Genomic DNA, 25,268 nt, shown 5'->3' with positions numbered 1-25,268 from the left:
GAAGTTCTAACTAAGCACCTAATATGGTATATATGAAAAAACCCTGCTATTTCAGTCTAAAGTGGGTATAGAAATAGAAGACAGTATACACAATTAATATAAGCTTTGCTAAGCAGTTTTCTCAAGTTGGATAGGCACCGATCAATTTTGATACTTCCTTTACATGCAAATAAAGCAGAGAAATCATTTCCCAACCTGTACAAACACTGGTATCTAGGCTAAACGTTGTTTTTCTGATTTCATGGGGGAAGATATCCAAGGTACAAAAGAAAAGGAAAACAGGCAGTGTTAATTCATATGGGCTCCAATTTCAAGCAGTATTTTTGGTGCATCATACTCACTGAATGCCTCCTGTCCTCATTTTCAACTGTGTCTAAGCAGGGTGTGTAGTAAAATATGATGTGCTTCTTCCCTTAATGTTCACAGAGAACGTGAAGGTAGTAATTCCAATTATTCCAGCAACTGCACATTAAATCATGCTAACAGATGCTGAAATTAATAAAAAGGATGGAACCTCTTACCTCCTACCTTTAAAATTGACAACTGACTCAATGAAGGTGTTCATACAAGTTACAGAAATGAAAGAAACAAAGAGTTCTACAGATTCACCAATTCAAAGCCATCAATCTTTATTTTGACTGTTTATAATTTTTTATCCAAAAAATAAAAAATAAAAACCAACAACAACAAGCTCATCAATGCCTAAATTTCATAAGTTGCCACTATTTGGCTTTGAAGATCTCATCAGGCTTTCTGGTAGGGTAAGTAGGCCTCTAATTCAAAACCTGCTATTGATTAATTCAGTATCTCCTATTAGAAATAATTAGAAGCCCACTATTTACACTAGAGAAACTCAGTTAGAAAGTGATGACTCTATAGCCTACTGACAGAAGTCTAGGAAAAAGTAACAGTTTCTCATTTTAAAATGTCTAACTTGGGGTGCCTGGGTAGCTCAGTTGTTTAAGTATCCAACTCTTGATTTCAGCTCAGGTCATGATCCCAGGGTCCTGGGATTGAGCCCCAGGTCAGGCTCCATGCTCAGCCTGGAGTCAGCTTTAGATTTGTTTTCTCTCTCTCTGCCCCTCTTCCTTCTTGCTCTCTCTCATTCTCCCAAATAAATAAATCTTACAAAAATAATAAAAAATTTAAAATTAAATAGAACCTCTAACTTTGTTATATTGTAACCTAGAGCAAAGTGAGATTTCCCTTAGGAGAGCTTCCTTAAGTGCTACACAAAACCAAAAGGAAAAACAATAAAAGCATGTATAATCTCTTTAAAGACTTAAGAAATGAATTACTAGGATTCTAACTTTTTGTCACCCCCTCCAAGCTTCTTACTACTCTCTTCAACTAAACAACTCACTGTCCATGCTACTACTTCAGTAAGACCAACTATAAACAAAGATCATTTAGAAAGCACTTCTACGATCAATGATTTTAAATTTCATATAAAACGAACTACATTTCCATAAATTACTAAAATGTATCAAAAATTTCAGTATTCTTACTGTAAAAAAAAAAAATCTTCTCCTCAAGACAAATCATATTCCTCATTTAAATGTTTGTCTTTATTGTTATGTATGATTGAAACTTCTCTAGAAAATTTATAATTCCCGGGACGCCTGGGTGGCTCAGTTGGTTGGACGACTGCCTTCGGCTCAGGTCATGATCCTGAAGTTCCGGGATCGAGTCCCACATCAGGCTCCCAGCTCCATGGAGAGTCTGCTTCTCCCTCTGACCTTCTCCTCGCTCATGCTCTCTCTCACTGTCTCTCTCTTAAATAAATAAATAAAAATCTTTTAAAAAAAAAAAAAAAAAGAAAATTTATAATTCCCAAAGGTTAACTCACAAAATTTTTAAACAACTAACATCAGTTTTATTGCATGAAGTGTAGCTAGAAGTCAAACGGTAACTTTGAAATTTTGCTGATAATAAAAACCATGCAAATAAGGCACAACTGGCTATTGGACTTGGTGGGGCATCTTTAAAAATTTTAAATATATATAAGCTGCATGCTTTCCCCAACTTTACTATCCTATTCTTTCAACACTAATTAGCACTTCTCAAAATTTTTACTCACTGGTTCCTAAGTTTCTGCTTTAAAGCCATAAATGGTCATCCAGTAGAGGAAGAAAGTGCTAACCAGTGTTGAAACATTCTTGAGGTTAATATATACACAATATCTAAAAATGAACTAATCATTTGGGGGAAGTAACATAATGAAAAGCTTCATTTGAGAAAAATTATATGCTGCTTTGGCTATACTTTTATTTTTCTAAATTCTTTTAGGGAATTCAACTCAAATTTTACCTCTTTACACAAAGAGGTAAAACCTTCAGGAATTACTATTAACTAAGTTAAACACATTATCTGAATATAATTATGGGGAAATTAAATTTTTATCAAAATCAGAGTCCATCTTAGTCCCACCAATAATTTGCCACTTACAAGATTGCCTTAAAAAAAACAACAAAAAAATCCTCACTTGAACAAGCCAACAATTAAGACAAAGACATAAGCTCATAGTTTTAAGGGCTTCATGTCCCATAGCGAAGAGACTGAAATGAAACTATTCCAGTCCAAACCTTCAAATATCCAATTCACACTATGGCTATGAAGACTCATGAGGCAGTTAAGCAATGTAACAAGATAAAGGTTAAAAAAAAAATTAGTTCCAATAGCTAAACTTGCCATCACTAAAAACAAAACAAAACTAGGTTTCAGATAATATATATTTTCTTTTCTTCTATTAAAAGAACTTTACAATTAATATTCAATGAATATTAAGGGACTTTATAATTATTACTGGTATTTTTCCTTAGAGCCCTTGCATGATTTAATCATAAACAAGAAATCTGGTCTAACACTTACAATAATAAGTTGCATAACCCTGGTCCTCATTCAGAACTTTGGCATATATTCATTATATACCTTGGGCAATCTCTTAGAACCTCAGTTTGCCATACCATAATTATCTACTTTACACGGAGGTTAAGAAGTTTAGTTAATTATGCTCATAAAATTTTAGTGGTACACAGATGAAAGAGAGGTGTAAGGCATCGATATAATTAATTGCTTCATACTTAGTGAAAAAAATGCAACTTACAAACATTTAACAGCAACGATCTGGATGAATCTTAAAGACACTACACTAAATGAAATACACAGGTACTACAGACTGAATGGTTGTGTCTGTCCCGCTGCCCATAATTCCAGTGCTGAAATTCGCAGTGTGATGATACCTGAAGGTGGGGATTTGGGGGGTGATTGGATCATGAGAGCAGAACCCTCCTGAATGGATTTAGTGCCATTATAAAACAAGAGACCCCAGAGAACTTTCTTGTCCTTTCCACCATGTGAAGTTATAGCAAAAAGTCAGCCATATGTGAATCAGAAAGTAGGGCCTAAACATACACCAAATCTGTCCACACCTTATCTTGGACTTTCCAGCCTCTGAAACTGTGAGAAATAAACTTCTACTCTTTAAAAGCCACCAGATCTGTGGTATTTTGTTACAGTAGTCCAAACAGGACCAAGACAGCCAGTACAATAGGACAAACACAATATGATCCTTAACAGGTTGTGATGCGAGGTACTTATATGAGAGTTACATGAATAGTCAAATTCATAAAACAATGATGATTTTCCAGGGGCTAGAGAAGGAGAGAATGGGAATTTATTATTTAATGGGTACCGAGTTTCAATTTTGGAAGATGAAAAAGTTCTGAAGTTGGTTACACAACATGTAAATGTATTTTTAATACCACAGAACTGTATACTCAAAAGTGGTTAAAATGTTAAATTTAATGTTTATATTTTACCACAATAATAAAAAAATTAACAAATTAAAACTTATATAAATCACAAATCAATCTTAAGTTTTCCTTCACTAATACACTAATCAAATCGGGGCACCTGGGTGGCTCAGTGGGCTAAGCCTCTGCCTTTGGCTCCTGTCATCATCTCAGGGTCCTGGGATCGAGCCCCGCATTGTGCTCTCTGCTCGGCAGGGAGCCTGCTTTCCCCCTCTCTCTGCCTGTCTTTCTGCCTACTTGTGATCTCTCTCTCTGTGTCAAATAAATAAATGGAATCTTAAAAAAAAATTAATCAAATCAAGTGATTCATTTGTTCATTCATTCAGCAACTATCAAGAGTATTCTATATGGCAGGCACTGTGCTAGACATAGAAATATGGCAGCGAAAAATAAAAAGTCTCTGTCTTCACAGAACCTATGCAGAAATTGTGGAGACCTATAAAACAACAAAAAAGTACAAAAATTATATCCTTTCTCATAGTGACTGATACTACAATGAAGGGTAAGGAGATGGGAGTGATGGCAAGAAAGGCCTCTCTGAGAAGATTACTGCCCAGAGATCAGAGATCAGTGAGAACAAATGCTTCATGTAGAGAGAACAGCAAGTACCAGGGTCCTGAGATGGAATGGCTTCGGTGTTTTCAAAAAATGACAAGAAGGCACAGTGCTGGTGCACAGTAAGTCAGAAGTCAGTAGTAGCAGAACTAGGCACAGATCATGGAGAAGCTGGAAAGCAGCAGTAATAGTCTGAATACTATTCCAGGTGTGCTGAAAGACATCTGGGATGCTTTCACTAAAGTAGTGATGTGATCTGATTAAAAAACAAAAAACAAACACCCTAATTGCTGTATACAGAACAGTCTTGGGAATAGGAGAGGAAGAGATTAAACAACAGAGAGACTGTTTAGAGAACTGTAGTAATTCAGGTGGAAATGAGGGGACTATCATGATAGCCATGTTGATGGTAGAAGTGGCTGGATATTTGCTTGCTGATGGACTAAGAGAAAAAGCATTAGAGTCCAGAATGACTCCAAAGTTTGGGTCAGATCAGTTGGGTGAACAGTGCTGCCAAACACTGGGATGGAGGAACAGCTTTGGTGGTAGTGGTAGTGATAGTATTAAGAAATCAAGAATTTGGCTTTGGCAAAGTTAAGTACCCAAGTAAAAAGCTTCAGGAGAGATGACATGACCAACTATGACAAATGCCTCTGGACAACACTTAACCTGAGGGCTAAGAAATGACCATTGGATTTAGTGAGGTAAATTCACTGGTGCCCACGACAAGACAGTTCTCAGTGGAATGGTGAAGACAAAGGCATGAATAGGATCAGTAAAGCAGAGAAAGTGCCATGAGGACATAGCAATGGCATATATGGACAACTCTTTGGAGGAGTTTTGTTATAAAGGACTGTACAGAAATGGTACGGTAGTTAAAAGGGGATATGGGGTCTTGAAATATTTTTGTATTAAAATGAGAGAAGAGTACAGCATGTATATATGCTGATGAGATGATCTAGAGGAAAAAAAGAATGATGATGGGGAAAATTACAGAAGCAAAATCAATGATTACTAACCATTTAATAAATGCATAAATCTGTCCTTACAGCTAGAAATGCAAAGATAATAAATATAAGACATGTAATTAATTTAAGGGTTATATGGAAACTATATTGAAAATCATAGGGGGAAAATATTATATACAGAATTAAGTTAAAAATCCCTTGGAAACAATATTATTTTATAATAGAGGCTGTTATGTTAAAAAGATTATGCAAAGCAATGTTTATGTATTTTATGATGTGACAGCAATGTCCTTCTAAGCTATATACATGCAGCCGCACAGTGTAAAAATAATGCCATACACAGCTTTTATTTGATTAAGCACACTGGGGCTTAAATAGGATCAACATTAGATAAAGAGTAAAGCCAGCAATTTTTAAAAACATCTCCATTGTACTTTCCCCTTTCTCTCCTCTGTATTGACCCATTTCCACTTTTGGATTTCCAGCACCATCTCTTCAGTAACTCATCACTCTACTCAAAACAGAAAGCAATTCACATTCAATTGATCACACAAATCTTCAACATTTCCAGAGCTCCCTTCTCTCTGCTTATTAATTACTTTCTGCAATGTTCCCTAGACTCCTTAAAAAAGTTAAGTATTAGATAGTTATAACAGGTGATGGGGATTAAGGAGTGCACTTGTTATGATAAACACCGGGTGTTGTACAGAATGTTGAATCACTGTATCATACACCTGAAACTAATATAACACTGTATGTTAACTAGCTGGAATTTAAATAATAACTTTAAAAGAATTAAATAGTTATAAAAAAATCTGTAGGCTATAAAGACAGGTGAATAATTACATATTAGTGTAAATTAATTTAGATATGTTACTGAAACACATTTGCATTTTAAGCTTTTTTCCAAGACTCTTTATTCCTTGTGAATTTTTTTAGATTTATTTATTTTTTTGAGAGAGAGAGAGAGTATGTGCATGCTTGCACATGCACGCAGTGGGGAGGGCAAGAGAGTGTCCGAAACAGACCCCATGGTGCCCTGGCGCAGGGCTCCATCTTGCAACTCAGAGATCACGACCTGAGCCAAAACCAAGAGTCTGGTGCTCAAGAGACTGTGTCACCCAGATGCCCCAATTCCTTGAGTATTGTTATACTCAGTCTTGTTCAAAAATAAGACATGAGGTAATACACTTGGGTACATAATATACAAATTAAAATTAGAAATTGAGAGTGAGAAAAATAGCATTAGGCCAAGAATAAGGTTAGTTTCAAAATGCATGCCATAAGGCCCTGTACCCTTTGTAATGGGGGCAACCAAAGATAGAGGGCTCTGAGGTTCCTGATAATCAATGCAAAGAAGTGATTGGCATATGCAGGTTTTGTTGATTTATATTATTCACAGTACTCATAAAGTTAAATCATTTTTCCGAAGGAAGAAAGCTGAGATCTGAGGAAATTCATTCTACTGAGTTGTCAAAAAGATTCCAGCAAAAAACAACGTAATCAGTTTTAAACAACAATTTCTTTAACATTCCTCGGAGACTGGCCAATGGCATAGTGCTTAAGAACATTTCAGCAGCTAAACAGGATTCAAGTATGTCACACATAACTTTACTTCAAGGAAAAGATGTGGAATATCCAAAGCAGTACTCTACCTATTTCATGTATTCCTCCCCAAAATATAATGTTAGAAATCACAATGAATTTTTGATTGAGATAAAATATTCATAACATAAAACCATTTTAAAGTGTACAATTCAGTGGTTTTAGTATAGTCACAATATTGAGAAACTCTTTAATTCCAGAACATTTGTCATCATCCCAAAGAGAAACACCATACCAATTAAGCAGTCATTGCCCATTCTCCTCCAGACTCTCCCTTCCAGCCCTTGGCAATCCCTAATCTATTTCCTGTCTCCATGAATTTGCCTATTCTGGACACATTCACTTAAGTGGAATCATAATATGTGATCTTTTCTATGTGGCTTCTTTCACTGAGCATACTGTTTTCAAGGCTCATCAATACCACAGCGTATATCAGAACCTCATTCTCTTACAGATAAATAATATTCAATTGTATGCACATTTTATTTATCCATCCATTGGTTAATAGACATCTAGGTTATTTCCACCTTTTGGCTATTATGAATAACACTATAAATGTTCATGTACAAATTTTTGTGTTGATGTAATGTTTCAGTTCTCTTAAATATATACCTAAGGACAGGAATATGCGGTCATACGGTAATTCTACATATAACTTATTGAGTAACTGTCAGACTGTTTTCTAAAATGGCTGCAACATTTTACATTCCCACAAGCAGTATATGAGATTCCCAAGTTTTCGCATCTCTGCCAACACTTGTTATTTTCCTTTTTTTTACAGTCATCCTAATGGATATGAAGTATTATCTCATCATGGTTTTGATTTGCATTTCCTAGTGGCTAATGATGTTGAGCACTTTCTCATGTCCTTATTGTCATTTGTATATCTTCCTTGGAGAAATGTTCAAATCCTTTGTCCCTTCTTTAATTGGGCTATTTGTCATTTTGTTGTAAAACTTTGTTCACAGTGAATTATTAAACATTTTTATCTAGTACCAGTTCTCAGATTAGCAGTGACAAAATAAAATAAATTATAATTTGTGCAAATGATAGAATATCAAAACTAAGGCAGAAAACACATCTCCATATTATATGGATCTATCATATAATGCTAACTAATATAAACACAAATCCTTGCACTGCCTGTGAATTTTCTTCCTCCTCACTGTCAAATGTGTTGCCTAGTTAATGAACAGTTGGTATCCATAAAGAAGCATATTGTTTTAATATTTCAGCAAAAACTGGCAATTGTCAAATAATCAGGGGAAAAGGTGCATATTAAAACAGCATGAAGCATTTCAAAAGAAACTAAGAAATCGAATACAGCTTGAGGAAGTAAAGCATAATATTTGCACGCTCACTTAGTTCTTCATGCAGACTGAAAAGCTTTTTTTTTAGACTGAAAAGCTTTTTAAAAAAATGTTTTTTAACTCTCATATGGAGCTTTAAAGGCAATGCTAGTTTGACTCTTTCAACAGTGGCCAAAGATATGCCGGTGCCTGGATTACTCTGATCTGAAGAGGCAATTTCCTTTAAAGTTCTGGGAATACAAGATACTGATCATCTAGCTAGTTAACCAGACACAATCAGCAACTTAAATTTGAGGTAAAAAAGATGGTGAAAAGAACACTTGTGTGTTTCTGAAGAATGTGATTCTTAAGAGACAGAATTTAAAACAAAGATAATACTGAATTTGCTGGGAGAAAAGGATAAGATCATGAAGAGTTGTTAACAAATTTAATCACTTGAATATCTAAATTTTATTAGATACAATTTTTATTCACTACTGCCATAGTAAATGAATTTCATGATACCATTTACTATTCTTTTCCCTATATCAGGATTTCCATGGTCTATCTCCTAACATTAATTGGCATGATGTCTTGTTCTACCTAGTGATGCACAGGCAGCATTTATCAAGCAACAATTAACTATTACCATCTAGTCCATCAAAAATTATGTCTTGATTTATAATTTCTATCTATATTTGTGATATTATCAGTGATATACAGCATTACATATTAATGCCACACAGCCTGTTCTCAAGATAATGGATATTTAAATTTAAAAAATGATTCTTATTCTCAAATTGCTAATGAATTAAACAAGCATAAAAGTTAGAATATTTCAAAGAGAATAGCTGCTGCTTTTAGTGTCTAAAAAAATTATGAAGTGAGCTATTCAGGATGAAACGATGATTGTTTTTGCAGCAACCCAAAGAATAATCAACATACAGCAAAATGTGCAGACTGTGTTCTTCCTTTTCTTACCATATACCTAAACAAAATAGGCAAAGAAGTTTCATTACACAAAAACAGATTTAATGCTGAACTTCAGTAATTATTCACTTGATCAGCAAGTTTTCGAATATTAGGCAGAAATAGTATAAAAAGATGCAAATTTTTGCTTCTTTTTTGAAGTTGGTAGATTTAGTATTTATTAAAACAAAAATATATAAAAAGATACCTAAAATTTTTCATGATAAAAAAATATATATAGTGGGGGGCATGAGAGTGACTCATTCAGTTGGTTAAGCATCTGCCTTCACCTCAGGTCATGATCCCAGGATCCTGGGATTGAGCCCTGCATCAAGTGCTCTGTTCAACAGGAAGTCTGCCTCTTCTCCCTCCATTCTCCCTGCACCACCCCCTATGCTTGTACGCATACACATGCACCTACTCTCTCTCCGAATAAATAAAATCTTATAAAATGTATATATAATATATATGTATATTTTGACTGAATATTTTAAAAATGATTTCACTTTTCTAATTATTGTTATAGTATTTCAAAATGTATATAAAATAAAATTTCAACATTTTCAGCTATTAATTCATCTGGGAGATAATTTTTTGTTTGTTTGTTTTCTACCTTAAGCCAAAGAAACTAGGTCAGTACATTAAGATCCAAAAATGTGCCATGAAGGGCGACTGGGTGGCTCAGGCAGTCGAGTGTTGGACTCTTGATTTCTACTCAGGTCATGGTCTTTGGGTTGTGGGGTCTGGTTTGTCCCTCTCTCTCTGTCCCTCCCCCTGCTCTGTCTCTCTCTCTCTCAAACAGATAAATTAAAATCTTAAAAAAGAAAACAGTGTTCCATAATAGGGATTCCTGGCAGGCTCAGTCAAAAGAGCATGTGATCCAGTCTGTGGGTTGTCAGTTTGAGCCCCATGTTGGGTGTAAAAATTACTTAAAAAAAAAAAATCTTGAAAAAAATAAAAATGTTCCATGATAACACAGTAAGCCTTGTGCAGTGTCTGATACATAGTAGGTTTTCAATACACATCTGTTAAACTAAGTTGTGTATTTTATCCGTGCTTCAACTTCCTGTGATGCACAATAGCAGAATATGGAGAATAAAGATTCTGATCTTTGGTTTAAACTTTAAAACTTAAATTGTCCTTACTTAGAAATCAATTTCACTTTAGAATATGGACAATTTCATCTCAATATTTTAAATGTGATTTCACTGTAGAGATGAGGGCAAGAGAAAAGAAAGTAGATTAATACTCATTTTGAAAGTTCTCCAATTTATCACCCTGGAGGGAAAGTGATCCCACTTTAAATGACCTTTTCCTGTCATTTCTAGCTCCAGGACACTTTTTACCCTCTCTCTCTCTCTCTGTCTTCTCTCCTTTTGTGTAGAGAAGAGCAACTTCTACCAGAAACCCTTTTCTAAACTCTGCCATCTGCCCTCCAACCGCAATGTCAACTTTTAACATCCCTCACAGCCTGGATAAGTGTGCTGATCGTAATATCTCATCAGATGCTGTGCATATCTCTTTCACTGATTAACTTATTTCATAGTGTTAGGCTCTTCGTTTTATTAATTTGTTTCCATTACTAGACACCAAGTTTCATAAAAGCAATGGTTATATCTAACATATAGCAGATGTTTGTCATATAATAAAAAGTGCGACATATTAATAATAAAAAATATTATTAAAAATAATATCCTTTTTTTTTTTCAGATTTTATTCATTTGACACAGAGAGAGGACGAAAGAGGGAATACAAGCAGGGGGAGTAGGAGAGGGAGAAGCAGGCTTCCGGCTGAGCAGGGAGCCCGATGTGAGGCTTGATCCCAGGACTCTGGGATCATGAACTGAGCCAAAGGCAGACACTTAACAACTGAGCCACCCATTCACCCCTATCCCTGGTTCTTGACACAGAGCTTCAAAAAGTTCTCGGATCTAAAGATTTTATTTATTTTATTTGGGAGGGGAAGAGAAAGAGAGAACGAGTAGGAAGAGGGGCAGGAGGAGAGGGAGGAGAAAATACCAAGCACACTCCGTGTCCAGCACAGAGTCCAGACATAGGGCTAAATCCCACAACCTGAGGTCATGACCTGAGCCAAAACCAAGAGTAAAATGCTCAACCAACTGAGCCACCGGTACCTCAGAAGTTCTGGAATTTAAATTTACTACCTCTGGGGCACCCAAGTGGCTCAGTGAACTGGGCCTCTGACTCTTGATTTCAATTCAAGTCATGGTCTCAGGGTCATGAGATCAAGCCCCACTTCAGGCTCCATGCTGAGCACAGAATCTGCTTAAGATCCTCTCTCTCCCTCTCACCCTTTTCCCAACTTGTTCATACTCTCTCTCTCTGAAATAAATAAAATCTTTTAAAAGCTAAAAATAAATTTACTACCTCTATATCGGGGGAGTTGATTCATGGGGATGGAAAAGTAGATAGCTTCTGAATGAGGGCTGGTCACCAGAAAAACCAACACTCAATTAGAGGGCTGAACTTTCAGCTCCACCACCTCATAAGACAGGCAAGGGGCTTGAGATTGAGTTTAGTCAACAATGGGACAATGTTTTAACCAATCATACCCATGTAATCTTCATAAAAACCCTTAAATGATAGGATTTAGAGATCCTCCAAGTTAGTGAACAGATCCACATGCTAGGAGGGTCATATACACTGACTCTATAAAGAAGATCCTATGCTCATGATCCTTCTGGATATCACTTTAGATACTTCTTCTTCATATTCATCTATATGCTTTATTATAAACTATAAGTAGGTACATTTTTTTGAGTACTATTTTTTGAGTACTATTGAGTCCTGAGGGATGGGGTCACAGAAATCCATGATTTGCAGGTGACCAGGCAGAAGTGTAGGTAGCCTGGGGACCTCATCTGCAGCTGGCACTGGAAATGGAGGCAGTCTTGTAGGAGTGAGCCTTAACCTGTGTAATCTGTACTAACTCTGAATAGTGTCAAAATTGAATTAAATTGCTGGAGACTCACTTGGTGTTAGAGAATTGAGAAATTTTTTGTTGGGGAAAAAAATACATACATTTATTTTGGAAAAATGAACAAATGAGTGAAAAGTTAATTTAAGAAGAAGTAAACCATATTTAACTTATTAATATGTATAGTCATTCTTGCATCATTTTTTGCTATTCCTTTGTATTTAATTTCCCTATATAGATAATGCTTGCTTTTTTCCCCTCATAATTATTTTAACATAAGCCCCACCTTTTAAACTATTACTTTCAAGTTTGCCAAACTTAAACCAAACTATATTATCAAAATCAAAATCAATAACAAAAATTTGATTCTCCTTTATGAAAGACTAAGAATTTAGCATGGATCTACTTACTTGTCTCTTATTTTGTCATAAGCAACTTCAGAATAAATATTGTGTTTAATTAGAATTTTCTTCTCCAGAGATTAACAGAGTATTTAGGATATGAAGTGTACTCATGAGCTGGAAGAGAAAAACATTGTAAGGGAAAAAATGTCAGAAAAAGATTGGAAATTGGAAGAGAAGAGGGGACAGATCTTCCTAGAAAACTGGAAATGGGAAAAATCATAAAAGGCTAACAAGACCTCACAGAGGTAGGACATGAAACTTATAAGAACTTGTAAGGAATTTGGTAATATAGGACCCAGAACTGCCAAAACAATCTTGAAAAATAAGAACAAAGTTGGAAAGTTTACACTTTTTTTTCAAGACTTACTACAAAGCTACAGCAATTAAAGGCAGTGTGATATTAGCTTAATGCTAGGTGTTTAGGTAAACAAAATGAAATTAAGAATCAAGAAGTAAACCTTTACTTTTAGTCAATTGGTATATATTTTTTAAGATTTTATTTTTACTTATTTAACAGAGAAAGAAAGAGAGAACACAAGCATGGGGAGTGGCAGGAAGAGGGAGAGGAAGAAGCAGACTCCCTGGGGAACAGGGAGCGTGATGTGGGGCTTATCCTAGGACCCTGGGATCATGACCTGAGCTGAAGGCAGATGCTTAACTGACCGAGACACGCAGGTGTCCCCTGGTCAACTGATATTTGACAAGAGTGCCAAAATACTACAACAGGGAAAGGCTGTCTTTTCAACAAAAGTGCTGGAACAATAGGATATCCAATGCAAAAGAATGAAGTTGGACCACTACCCCACTCCATACATAAAAACTCAAAATGGATAAACAACCCCACCCAAAGAGCTAAAATTATACAACTCTAAGACAAAAACAGAGGTATAAATCTTCTTGGCCTTGGATTAGGCAACAGTTTCTTACATATGATGTCAAAAGCAAAAGCAACTCAAGTCAAAAGCACAAGCAATCAAAGAAAAAATAAATAAATTGAACTGTATCCAAATGTAAAATTCTTGTGCCTCAAAAGACACTGCCAAGAAAGTAGAAAGACAATAGAATGAAGAAAATAGTTGCAAAGCATTTATCTAATAAAAGAAACTGTATGGGGGTGCCTGGGTGGTGGAATCGGTTAAGTGTCAGACTCTTGGTTTTGGTTCAGGTCACAATTTCAGGTTCTGAGATAAAGCCCTGTTACTGGCTCTGCCCTCAGTATGGAGTCTGCTTAAGAGTCTCACTCTCTGGGGTGCCTGGGTGGCTCAGTGGTTTAAAGCCTCTGCCTTCAGCTCAGGTCATGATCCCAGGGTTCTAGGATCGAGCCCCGCATCGGGCTCTCTGCTCAGCGGGGAGCCTGCTTCCTCCTCTCTCTCTGTCTGCCTCTCTGCCTACTTGTGATCTCTGTCTGTCAAATAAATAAATAAAATATTTAAAAAAAAAAAAAAAGAGTCTCACTCTCCTTCTGCCTTCCCCTCCCCCACCCACTGGGTCACTCTCTCTAACATAAATAAAATCTTAAAAAAAATAAATTATATGGAAAAAACATATATTAAAAGCTCTTGAAACTCAATTTGTTAAAAAAAAAAAAAAAGCAACAATAACATTTTAAAACAGGGGAAAAGTTTATGGGATGCCTGGTGGTTCAGTTGGTTAAACATATATCTTCGGCTCAGGTCATGATCCTTGGGTCCTTGGATCAAGCCCCACATTGAGCTCCTTGCTCAGCAGGAACCTGCTTCTCCCTCTGCCTCTTCCTGCCACTTCCATTTGTGCTTTCTCCCACTCTCTCTTTCGGTCAAATAAATAAAATCTTTTAAAAAATGGGAAACAGTTTCTAATAAAAATTTATCTAAAGATATGCAAATGAATAATAAGGACATTAAAAGATGCTTATCATCAGCCATTGGGAAAATGCAAATCCAAAAACACAATGAAATACACTTTCACCTCTAGAATGGCTAAAATGAAAAAGAGCGAAGATAGTAAGTGTTGGTAAAGATACAGAAAAGTGGAGCCTTTGAACATTGTTAGTGCAATTACATAATGTTGTAGCCACTTAGAAAAATATGTAACAATTCTGAGTTAAGTTAAACTGAGTTACCATGTCACCCAACAATTCCTTTCCTAGGTATATACCCAAGAGAACTGAAAACATATATCACACAAAAATCTGTATGTGTGTAGGTTTGTATATGAATGTTCATAGCAGCATTTTTCATAACAGTTTAGTATTCGTAATTACTCAAACATCCATCACTGATAAATGGATAAGCAAAATGTGGGTGTATCTCAGCAATGAAAGATAATTCAGTAATAACATTAAAGGAAGTATTGATACATAGTACAACATGAGTGAATCTAAAAAAAACTTGTTATGTGAAAGAAGCCAATCACAAAGACCACATATTGTATGTAAAGTTCCATTTATATGAAATTTCCAGAATAGGAAATTACTGGTTTGTAGGGCCCATGGGAGTGGAAAACATAAATTATTGGTTTCTAGAGCTCAGAGGAGTGGGGAAGTAGAGAGTGACTTCTAGTTTATATATGGGATTTCTTTAAGAGGTGCTAAAAGGTCATAAAATTACATAGTGATGATGGTTACACAACTCCGTGAATACATATTTAAAAACCATTGAATTATATTGTATATTTACTTAAAAGGGTAAATTTTACAGGTAAATTATGTATCAATAAACTTAGTTTTAAAAAAAAAAGTAAAGGGGCACTTGGATGGCTCAGTCAGTTAAGTGTCTGCCTTCAGCTCAGGTCATGATCCCAGGGTCCTGGGATCAAGCCCCTCATTGGACTTCCTACTCAGTGGGAAATCTGCTTCTCCCTCTCCCACTCCCCTTGCTTGTGTTCCCTCTCTCGCTGAGTCACTCTCTCTGTCAAATAAATAAATAAAATCTTAAAAAACAGTTAAAAGACACGTAAGAGATATTAAGAAGCTTCAACATATAATAGGAAGGTCTTAAAAGAATTGGAGAAAATGATAAAGAAGCAATATTTTGAAGTGTTAAATAAGTGTTAGAATTGAAGAAGGAATTCATTTCTCAGATTCAAAGTATATTTTGTGTCCCAAGAAAGATAAACAAAAATACATCCATTATCTAGCCACATCATCAAAACAAATTGTGGGGGGCACCTGGGTGGCTCAGTGGGTTAAGCCTCTGCCTTTAGCTCAGGTCATGATCTCAGGGTCCTAGGATGGAGTCCCACATCTGGCTCTCTGCTCGGCAAGGAGCCTGCTTCCTCCTCTCTCTCTCTCTCTGCTTGCCTCTCTGCCTACTTGTAATCTCTCTCTGTCAAATAAATAAAATCTTAAAAAAAATTGTGGAACATTAGATAGGATAAACAAGAAATCACAAAAAAAAAGTCAAAGAGAAAAAGACATATTACCTCAGAAGGAATACTGACAGACTATTCCTCAGCAACAAGGGAAACCAAACACTATGAAGCTATGAAGTAATGAAGCTATGAAGTAATAGCTTCAAAACAGAGAAATTCTATATAAAATACAATCATTCCTTAACTACTATTTTTTCTTATTTAGGGGACGGTAAGTTTAATTGTAGATGCTGTTTCTTCCTTGATTACTCATTTACTCAGGTTTATAAAATTCTTGAAGCAATTTTGATAGTTAATGTTTCTCTAGGAAATTATCAATTTTATATAAGATTTTAAATTTCACATAAAGTTTTTCATTTTATTTTGTCACTTTTTAGGTGCCTGTGATTTTAGTATTTTTTGTTTTGATAATTCTTCATGAAAGCAACCTCTTATTATTAATTTCTGTAGTCCTTGATAATATATATTGATTTGATATCTACTTAGTCTGAAACTAATATAATTAATCCACTTTCTTTTGATTATCTGTAGAAAGTATCTTTTTTACTCTTTTACTTTTAACCTACCTATGTCTTTATATTTAAAATGAGTTTTTCTTCAATAACATATAGTTGGTTCTTTTTTTTTTTTTTTTAAGATTTATTTGACAGAGAAAGATCACAAGTATGCAGAGAGGCAGGCAGAGAAAGGGAGAAGCAGGCTCCCTGCTGAGCAAAAAACCTGATGTGGGACTCAGTCCTAGGACCCTGAGATCATGACCTTAGCTGAAGGCAGAAGCTTAACCCACTGAGCCACCCAGGTGCCCCATATAGTTGGTTCTTATATTTATAATCAATATGACAATCTTTTTCTCTTAATTGAGGTATTTAGATCATTTACATTAAATATAATTATTGGTATGAATGAATTTAAACCTACCATCATGCTACTTGTTTTCTATTATTTTTTTTTTACTTTTCCCTCTTTACCCGTTTTCTTATCGATTAAATATTTATTTATTTATTTATTTATTATGAAAAAGAGAAAAGATAGAGGAAAAGACTCATTTTATGAAGGTAGATTAATTTTGAAAGTAAAACCAAACCAATTTCAGTTGTAAAATCCAAAATAAACAGGTAAATCAAATCTAGAATACTAAAACACTATTAATAAATCATGACTAAGCAGTTTTTCTAAAGATTTAGTTAGTTATTTAAGAAAGAGAGAAAGCATGTACAAGAGAGAGCATGCACATGCATGCAGATGGTGGGGCAGAATGAGAGGGAGAGAGAGTATTGGAAGAGAGAGAATCTTAAGCAGACTCTATGCCTAGCACAGAGCTTGATGAAGGGCTTGATCCCAGGCCCTGAGATCATGACCGGAGTCGAAATCAAGAGTCGGACCCTTACAAGAGTCAGACAGTACAACCCAGGTGCCCCTAAGCAGTTTTTATTCAGAGAATACAAAGACAGGTTTATTTCTGAAGAGCTATTCATGTTAGTCACAATATTAATGAACTAAAAGGAGAAAATTACAGTATCTTTTCAAGAATGCAAAAGAAGCATTCAGTAAAATTCAAATACGTGATTAAAAACTCTTATCCAACTTTGTTGAACAGCAGAAAATTTCTTTAACACGACAACATATTATTAATAGTAACAAATAATAATTAAAATGACGCATTCCCAAAAGGATCAAGAAAAAAACTGAAATGTTTGTTGTCACCATTTCTATTTAATATGGTACTTTATTTCCTAAATCAATAAAAATAAATTAAGTGTATAGGCTTTCTGGCTAGCAGCCATGCTGAGATCCCAGCCAACAACCAGTATCAACCATAATACAGAAGCAAAGTTTATTAAAAATAATCTCCAGATTATTCCAGCCCATGGCTGTTAGACTTCCAGTCACTCCATCTCAGGCATATGGAAGAAGAAACAAGGAAATCCTGCTAATCACTGTCTGAATTCCTAACACACAGAAATCATAAAACATAATCATTATTGTTATTAAGACACCAAATTTTGGGTTATTTACTGGAACAACAGGGGAAGATTTTTAAGTAAGAAAAGCATAATCATAAAGGAAAACTGGCTAGATTAACAATTTTTAAATTTCTATACAATAAAGACTTTTTAATCAAAGTGTAAAGACAAGGCACTGAGAGAAGATAGCTCTACTTCATCTAATTGTATAATAACAAATAGACAACCAAAGTTCTGGAAAAATTGCTTAAGAAAATGAACAGGCAAATCACAAAAGAAGAATCATAGATGACTAGTAAGCATATGAAAGTTACTCAACCAGGCAATGGGAGAAAAAAGAATAACAATCAGGATTCACTTAATAACCAGTCAGACTGATAAAAATTTTAAGTCTAATAACATCAAATTCATTAGGGATCAAAAGATAGGGAAACTTGCACGCATTTTGTTACAGCAACTGCCCCCTCCGTAATGATGTTATCCAGAAAAGCCAATGAACCTGTGGCAGGGACAGCAGCTCCCAGAACCCAGTCTCCACATGTACAGACATCCGGGGCCCAGGGGCCACTTGGGAGCAGTGAAGGGGATACACTGAGGGACAGGTGGGTGTGATCCATTGGTCAGAGCTGTCCCAAGTTACAATGCAGTCCTGAGGACAGTGGAATGTTAATGTACAATCATCAGAGAGCAATTTGTCATTAGATAATCATTTCAAGGTATAAATTCAATACTAGATATATACTCTTTATAACTCCCACAACTATACATAAAAAGACAAGTAAAGAATGTTCTTTTTGACACTCAGTGAAAAATTATAAACACCCTATATCTCCATTATTAGAACAGATAATTTAACTGTATTATAATCGTACAATGAAATACTGCTCAGCAATAAAGAAGAATGACTTGCAGTACATGAACAAACAGAGATAAATCTGAAAACAAAGATTAGTGATAAAAGCAGGTTGGAAAATGACACGTACAGTATGTTATGTAAGGTTTTAAAACATGCCAAACAATGCTGCATATCATATACATGAATGATACAAAAATGTACACTTTCCTAGGAGTGATTAACATAAATCTCTCTTCTATAGAGAGAAGAAAGAGAAAGAATGGGGTTGGGTAAGAGTATATGAGGTTTCAAGTATATATATTTTAATATGTGTAAAGTAAGTTGAAACATATGTGGTAAAAAGTTAACATTTATTAAAGCAAGGTGGTAGGTACAGTATAAATATTTTTCATCGTGTTATTTTACAGTCTGTATGTTTGCAATGTTTTAAACATTTTTCTTAAGTTTTAAAAAACATTGCAAGGGACAGAGGAGAAGTCGGAGGCTTAAGAAAGTGAAAAGATTTGGAATCTTGATTGTGGAGAATGTACTAAATTCAGTTTATCAGAAATGAATGACACAATTGCCAGTAAAAAATACAGTAATTGGATTGCATGGAAGCAATTTACAGAAAGATTCAAAACACTGCCATTTTAGACAGATGTTCCCTTAATACATTTAATAAAGCTTATTTACAGAACATTCTCCTTGAATTTCTCTGCCCTACAGAAAAAAAATTAGACAATTGTATAAAAATAAAAAACAAATATCTGGGGGAGCCTGGCTGGCTCAGTCAATGAAGCATGCTTCTCTTGATCTTATGGTTATGGGTTTGTGCCCCACATTGGCTGTAGAAATTATTTAAAAAATAAAATTGTTAAATAAATTTATAACACACAAATCTCTGAAACCATAATAAATTTAAACAAAAGAATATTTTGTTTCTATTAGCAACTTTTAAAGTTATCTCTATACTAGAAGACATCTCTTTGCAAAGATACCGTAATTAAAATGTAGAGGACTCAATACCAATATTTGAATGGGAAAATCCTTTGATTTTATTAACGAACTGATACAACTTAAAGGAGATCTTTAAAACCCACTTAGGTCTTCCAAACTCTAAACTTCAAAATTATTATGTAACTTAGGGTTTATTGAAAATGGTTAGAATTTATTAAAAAACAAAAGTCCACTTTTTGTAATAGCCCTATACTTAAATAACAAAACTAGAACCTCTACTGGATCTCTCTGATTTTTGGAATCTAAGCTCTACAATAATCACCTGATCTTTCAAGTGAGTATTTAGAGTGAGTAATTATTCCCTACTTTTTGAGAGCAGGAAATGGATTGTGTGCATCAGTTTTCCCAATGCTAAATCCAAAATAGGTGTTCAATAAATAATTATTTATTTAATTAATGACCTGTATCTAGCCCCTAGCACAGACAGCCTCAAATTTCTGCAACAGATTGCACAGCCAAAGCAACCATCATGGATCAGACCCATTGGTTCTTTCAGCTTCAGATTCTGGAAATTATTAAGAGACATTACTACCCTCAGGAGTCCTACCCTTTTTTTTTTTTTTAAAGAATTTATTTGTTTATTTTAGAGAGAGAGTGAGCACATGCGAAAAGGAGAAGCAGAGAGAGAGGGACAAGTAGACTCTGTTGAGCATGGAGCCAGACACAGAGATGAATCCCATGACCCTGAAATCATGACCTGAGCTGAAACCAAGAGTCCCATGCTTAACCTGAGTCACCCAGACATCCCAGGAGCTCTACTTTTCTTTTTTCCTAGATTTTATTTATTTATATATTTGATAGAGAGAGCACAAGTAGGCAGAGGGACAAGCAGAGGGAGATGGAGAAGCAGGTTCCCTGCTGAGCAGAGAGTCCAGCGGGGCTCGATCCCAGAATCCTGGGATCACGACCCGAACCAAAAGGCAGATGCTTAACCAGCTGAGCCACCCAGGAGCCCCTAGGAGCTCTCCTCTTAATACTACCCCTCTAAAATCAGAGGCAGTAGGGACACCTGGGTGGCTCAGTTGGTTAAGCAGCTGCCTTCTGCTCAGGTCATGATCCCAGGGTCCTGGGAACAAGTCCCACATCGGGCTCCTTGCTTGGCAGGGAGCCTGCTTCTCCCTCTGCCTCTGCCTGCCTCTCTGTCTGCCTGTGCTCGCTCGCTCGCTCTCTCTCCGTCTCTGACAAATAAATAAAATCAGAGGCAGTAGGCAGTAAATCATTTGGATCTTTAAAATCTCTCAATCTCAAAGATAGAGAACCAATTGACAGTTCTTTAAAATGTAATAAAAATATTTTATATATGGGATTTCATAATTCATAGACTAATTTTGACTCAAAAAGCCAAAATTCATTACTAATACCATAGGTAATGAGATGACAAAGACTAAGACAAGGTCACTGGATTTTAAAAGGAGAATATAATTCATGATGTACAAAGGAATTATTTCAATAGAGTAGTAGGACAAGATGGCAAATTACTTTTTATAAATAATAATTATCTAGTTTAGATTTCTTGTATTTAGGACTATGTGGATGATTATATTAAGGGTTAATACCACAATAAAGGAGTAATCATAATAGAAAAGAAAATCCCATATATCTGTATAATATAGGCCAAGCTAAAAGGTAAGTTATCAACTATTAAAGTTTATTATATTTCATATGCATTTTGATAAGACAGGAACATTAAGAGCAGGAAAACTTTTCTTTTTTAAGATTTTATTTTTAGGTAATCCCTACAGCTAATGTGGGTTTTGAACATAAGACCCTGAGATCAAGAGTCACATGCTCTACAGTCAGGAGCCCCAGATTACTTCTTTAAAAAGTACAGCAATTTATTAAACAAATAACTTTTCTTTTGCTGGCTTTTATCCTGTCACGTGAGAAAATATCAAAACATTTTAAGAATGCTAAAACACCAAATTACAAGGTATGAGGTTGTAGGTGAGAAGCAAAAGAAACAATACACCATGATAGGAAAAGCGAGTCATACACAGAATAAAATTTATTCCTGTACTACATTATCTACTAATTAAAATAATGATGTTAATAATTATAAAACAATTACTAAGCATTTTTAAAGGATGTATTATATGTATAGGACTTTTTCCAGGCAACTAGTCCTTGTGTTCACAAGAAATATAAAACTTAGGTCTACCAAAAGGTCCTTTTTTTCCCATTTTTAAATTGTGTTAAAATAAACATAAAATTTACCATCCTAGTCCATTTTAAGTGTACAGTTCAATGGTACTTAGTACATTCACGTTTTTGTGCAACCATCACCACCGTCCATCCCCATAACACCGTATGTTCTTTTAAAAACACTGTTAACTAACATTCTGATTGTGTGCCATACAACTAGTGAGTAAAAGAGGAAAGCAGAAAGTTCTATGAGTTAATTGCAATGAATGGAACATAAAGTTGGTCACTTACAATGCAAGTATTCTGTGGTATCCTGGCCTGGAATGCATAACCTGAATCTAACCATGAGGAAATACCAGACAAACCCAAATTAGGGGCATTCAATTAAAAAGAAGTGGGGGAGGATATTTTCTTTAAAAACATCAGTGTTTAAAGATAACAAAGAAAAGCTATAGAGAAGTTATAGATTAAAGGACACCAAAGAGAAATGACAATTAACTGCAAAGCTTGATCCTGGACTGGAGTCTCCATTGAATGGAGGAAAAACCACAAAGGACAATATCTGGTCAACCAGTAAAAATTAAAAGAAGCTAAATTCCTAACACAAAGGAATATAAGAAATTATTAACATGCAACTTATAAAAGTAAAATACAAAAATACATGTAATTTCAAAACACTGTCAGTTTATCACACCTAAATTGTGAAAAATGACAGATCTGTGCCTTTCGTGAAACTGGATAAATACAATGGGATCGGTTATATCAGGATGTTCTGTAACTGGTCAGTAATTTTGATTAAGATTCAGAACTTGCGGGAAATTACCTCTAGCAATGTTTGTTTATTAATATTATAAATGCTTAAAACATTCTTCTTGCATCATTGAATTCAGTCCTTGTTGACTAACATTTCATGGGTCAAGATGAATGGTTTTTCTGTTGACTCAGCCAGTGCGGTGATCGACAAATATATTCAATAATAGCAGAATGAATAAAATGTCAACATCTGTGTCTGATTCTTGCCAGAGTCTATCAGTGCTTTATTTTTATTCCATCATTCAAAATTATTTTATCTTACTTTTGATTTACTTTCTTCTTCACTATTTCATTGTTTTTTCAGTAGCCTTTTTGTTGTTTCATCTTTTTTTTTTTTTTTTTAAGTAGGCTCCATACACAGTACAGAACCTAATGAGGGGCTTGAACCCACCATTCTTGATATCAAGACCTGAGCTCAGGTCAAGAATTGGACAGTCAGGGGCACCTCGGTGGCTCAGTGGGTTGAGCCTCTGCCTTCGGCTCAGGTCATGATCTCAGGGTCCTGGGATCTAGGCTCAGGTCATGATCTCAGGGTCCTGGGATCTAGCCCCGCATCTGGAATCTCTGCACAGTGGGGAGCCTGCTTCCCCCTCTCGCTCTGCCTGCCTTTCTGCCTACTTGTGATCTCTCTCTCTATTAAATAAATAAAATTAAATAAAAAAAAAAAAGAATTGGATGGTCAACTGATAGAGCACCCCAGGTACCCCTCATTATTTTTTAATCTTAATTTTCTTTTAGTTACAATTTTTATCTTATTTATTATTATTATTATTATATTAGTCTAACTTTGTAATGATGAGAAGGAAGTATGGTAGTATGGCTATACAAATTATGAACATAAGGATTGAATCCTTTTCTTCATTCAGTTCTATATTAAGTCTGGACAAAATGTAAGTTTTAGTATATTAGAAGTTACACATACAGACAAAAACTCATTCCCACAATATTAATGCTCTTGAGATAAATCATATTTAGACTGCTGAAATAGTGTTCCTTTATCACATTACATATCATCCTTGGTTTTTGTGTTATATAATCATTAATAAACTATAAGCAACATAATATATATTACAAGAAGGTAAATTAGACTTTATATTTATGTAAGGGCTTAATGCAGGTAGGAAAAGAATCTTCTGATAGAACGCCATACTGTCTCCTATAATTACTTTATAGTATCCTAGCACAAATCTTGTTTATCTGTATGAAATTTTATAATCTATAAAGATAATTTATATTTTTATATTACTTCTTAATATATCAATGAAGTACATAGAGCAAGTATCATCACTGAAAAGGAAATTGAAACTTATAGACAGATGAGATTTACCAACATTATATAGACAGCAAAGTGGCAGACTACAAAGGACTTAAACACCAACATGCCCCAAACCTAAACAATGAGAAGGACTTCTCTTGGTCATGTCACCGGAGCAAGCGAGAAGAAATATGAAATATGAAAAGTTGTTATGCAGAACCTAAAGCAGCTCTGTGTGACTACATCTAAATCAACAAGATTCATAATATCTGCTGGATACCTCATGGGACCATAGGCACCACTGGCACTTCATTTTGTCTGCTCCCCAATGAGCAAACATGTTCTACTTCTAAAAAGTCCACTAACCAAAAATACTTAATCAGAAAATGACTTCAAAAGCTTTTGGTTTTGAGCTGTTTATTGCCAGAGGGAAGGTGGGGGTTGAGGGGGTGGGGGGGGTAAATACGTGATGAAGGAGTGCACTTGTTGTGATGAGCACGGGATGATATTTGGAAGTGTTGAGTCACTGTATTGTATACCTAAAACTAACATAACACTGTATGTTAACTATCCCGGAATTAAAATTTTAAGAAGATAAAAGATTTCAAAAAATTAAAGCTTTTCGTTTGGGGCAGGTATAGAACAAGCAGGAGAGCAAATAATAAATAATACTACAATATACATCAGTTCTGACTCTTTCAAGATAAGCTCTTCACTGAGAACTTTTTTAGTCTGAATCATTTTTTTTCTTTTTTTTTTAATTTTTTAAAAATTTTTTATAAACATATAATATATTTTTATCCCCATGGGTACAAGTCTGTGAATCGCCAGGTTTACACACTTCACAGCACTCACCAAAGCACATACACTCCCCAATGTCCATAATCCCTAGCCTGAATCATTTTAATTATGATCTGTAACCAATAAAGTAAAGGATCAAATGTGTTAGGAATAAGAAATGAAAACTGAAGGGAGCCATGGAAAATGCTGGTCCACTGCATGGGGATATTCTTCTTACCCTTGCCACAGATCAAAAACATTCACTGTTGCAGACCACAGCTAAAAGAGACTAAGCATAGCCACTCCTCAGCATTCGCCTCTGACCCAGATTCCAAAGAGCAATCAGGGCTTGCTCTGATTTTGGGGTGTGGCTCCAGGGAGAATCTCTCTCAAGTTGGACATATATAAGGATAAACATTATGGGTAAGATAAACACCAATCTCCTTAGGGATTTTTCAGAGCTATAAAATAATAGCAATAGGGACACCTGGGTAGCTCAGTTTGTTAAAGTGTCTGCCTTCAGCTCGGGTCATGATCTCAGGGTCCTGGGATTGAGCCCCACATT

The 25,268-nt window shown here is 35.2% G+C and overlaps 1 protein-coding gene across 2 annotated transcripts in view; it reads right to left on the bottom strand.

Annotated features, from left to right (window-relative positions):
- BAZ2B (bromodomain adjacent to zinc finger domain 2B) overlaps window positions 1-25,268 on the bottom strand; it is a 317,972-nt gene that overhangs the window by 246,634 nt on the left and 46,070 nt on the right. Inside the window, exon 2 of one of the 2 annotated variants that reach the window (XM_059167218.1) lies at window positions 12,550-12,657. The exons of the other annotated variant lie outside the window; for it this stretch is intronic. The gene's annotated coding sequence lies outside the window, so the exon portion shown is untranslated. The remainder of the gene's footprint in view (window positions 1-12,549; window positions 12,658-25,268) is intronic. 2 annotated transcript variants of the gene reach the window in all.

The sequence above is a fragment of the Mustela lutreola genome, chromosome 3 (assembly GCF_030435805.1).
Source record: "Mustela lutreola isolate mMusLut2 chromosome 3, mMusLut2.pri, whole genome shotgun sequence".
In the NCBI taxonomy this organism is placed as follows: domain Eukaryota; kingdom Metazoa; phylum Chordata; class Mammalia; order Carnivora; family Mustelidae; genus Mustela; species Mustela lutreola.
This window is presented reverse-complemented; position numbering and strand designations above follow the sequence as displayed.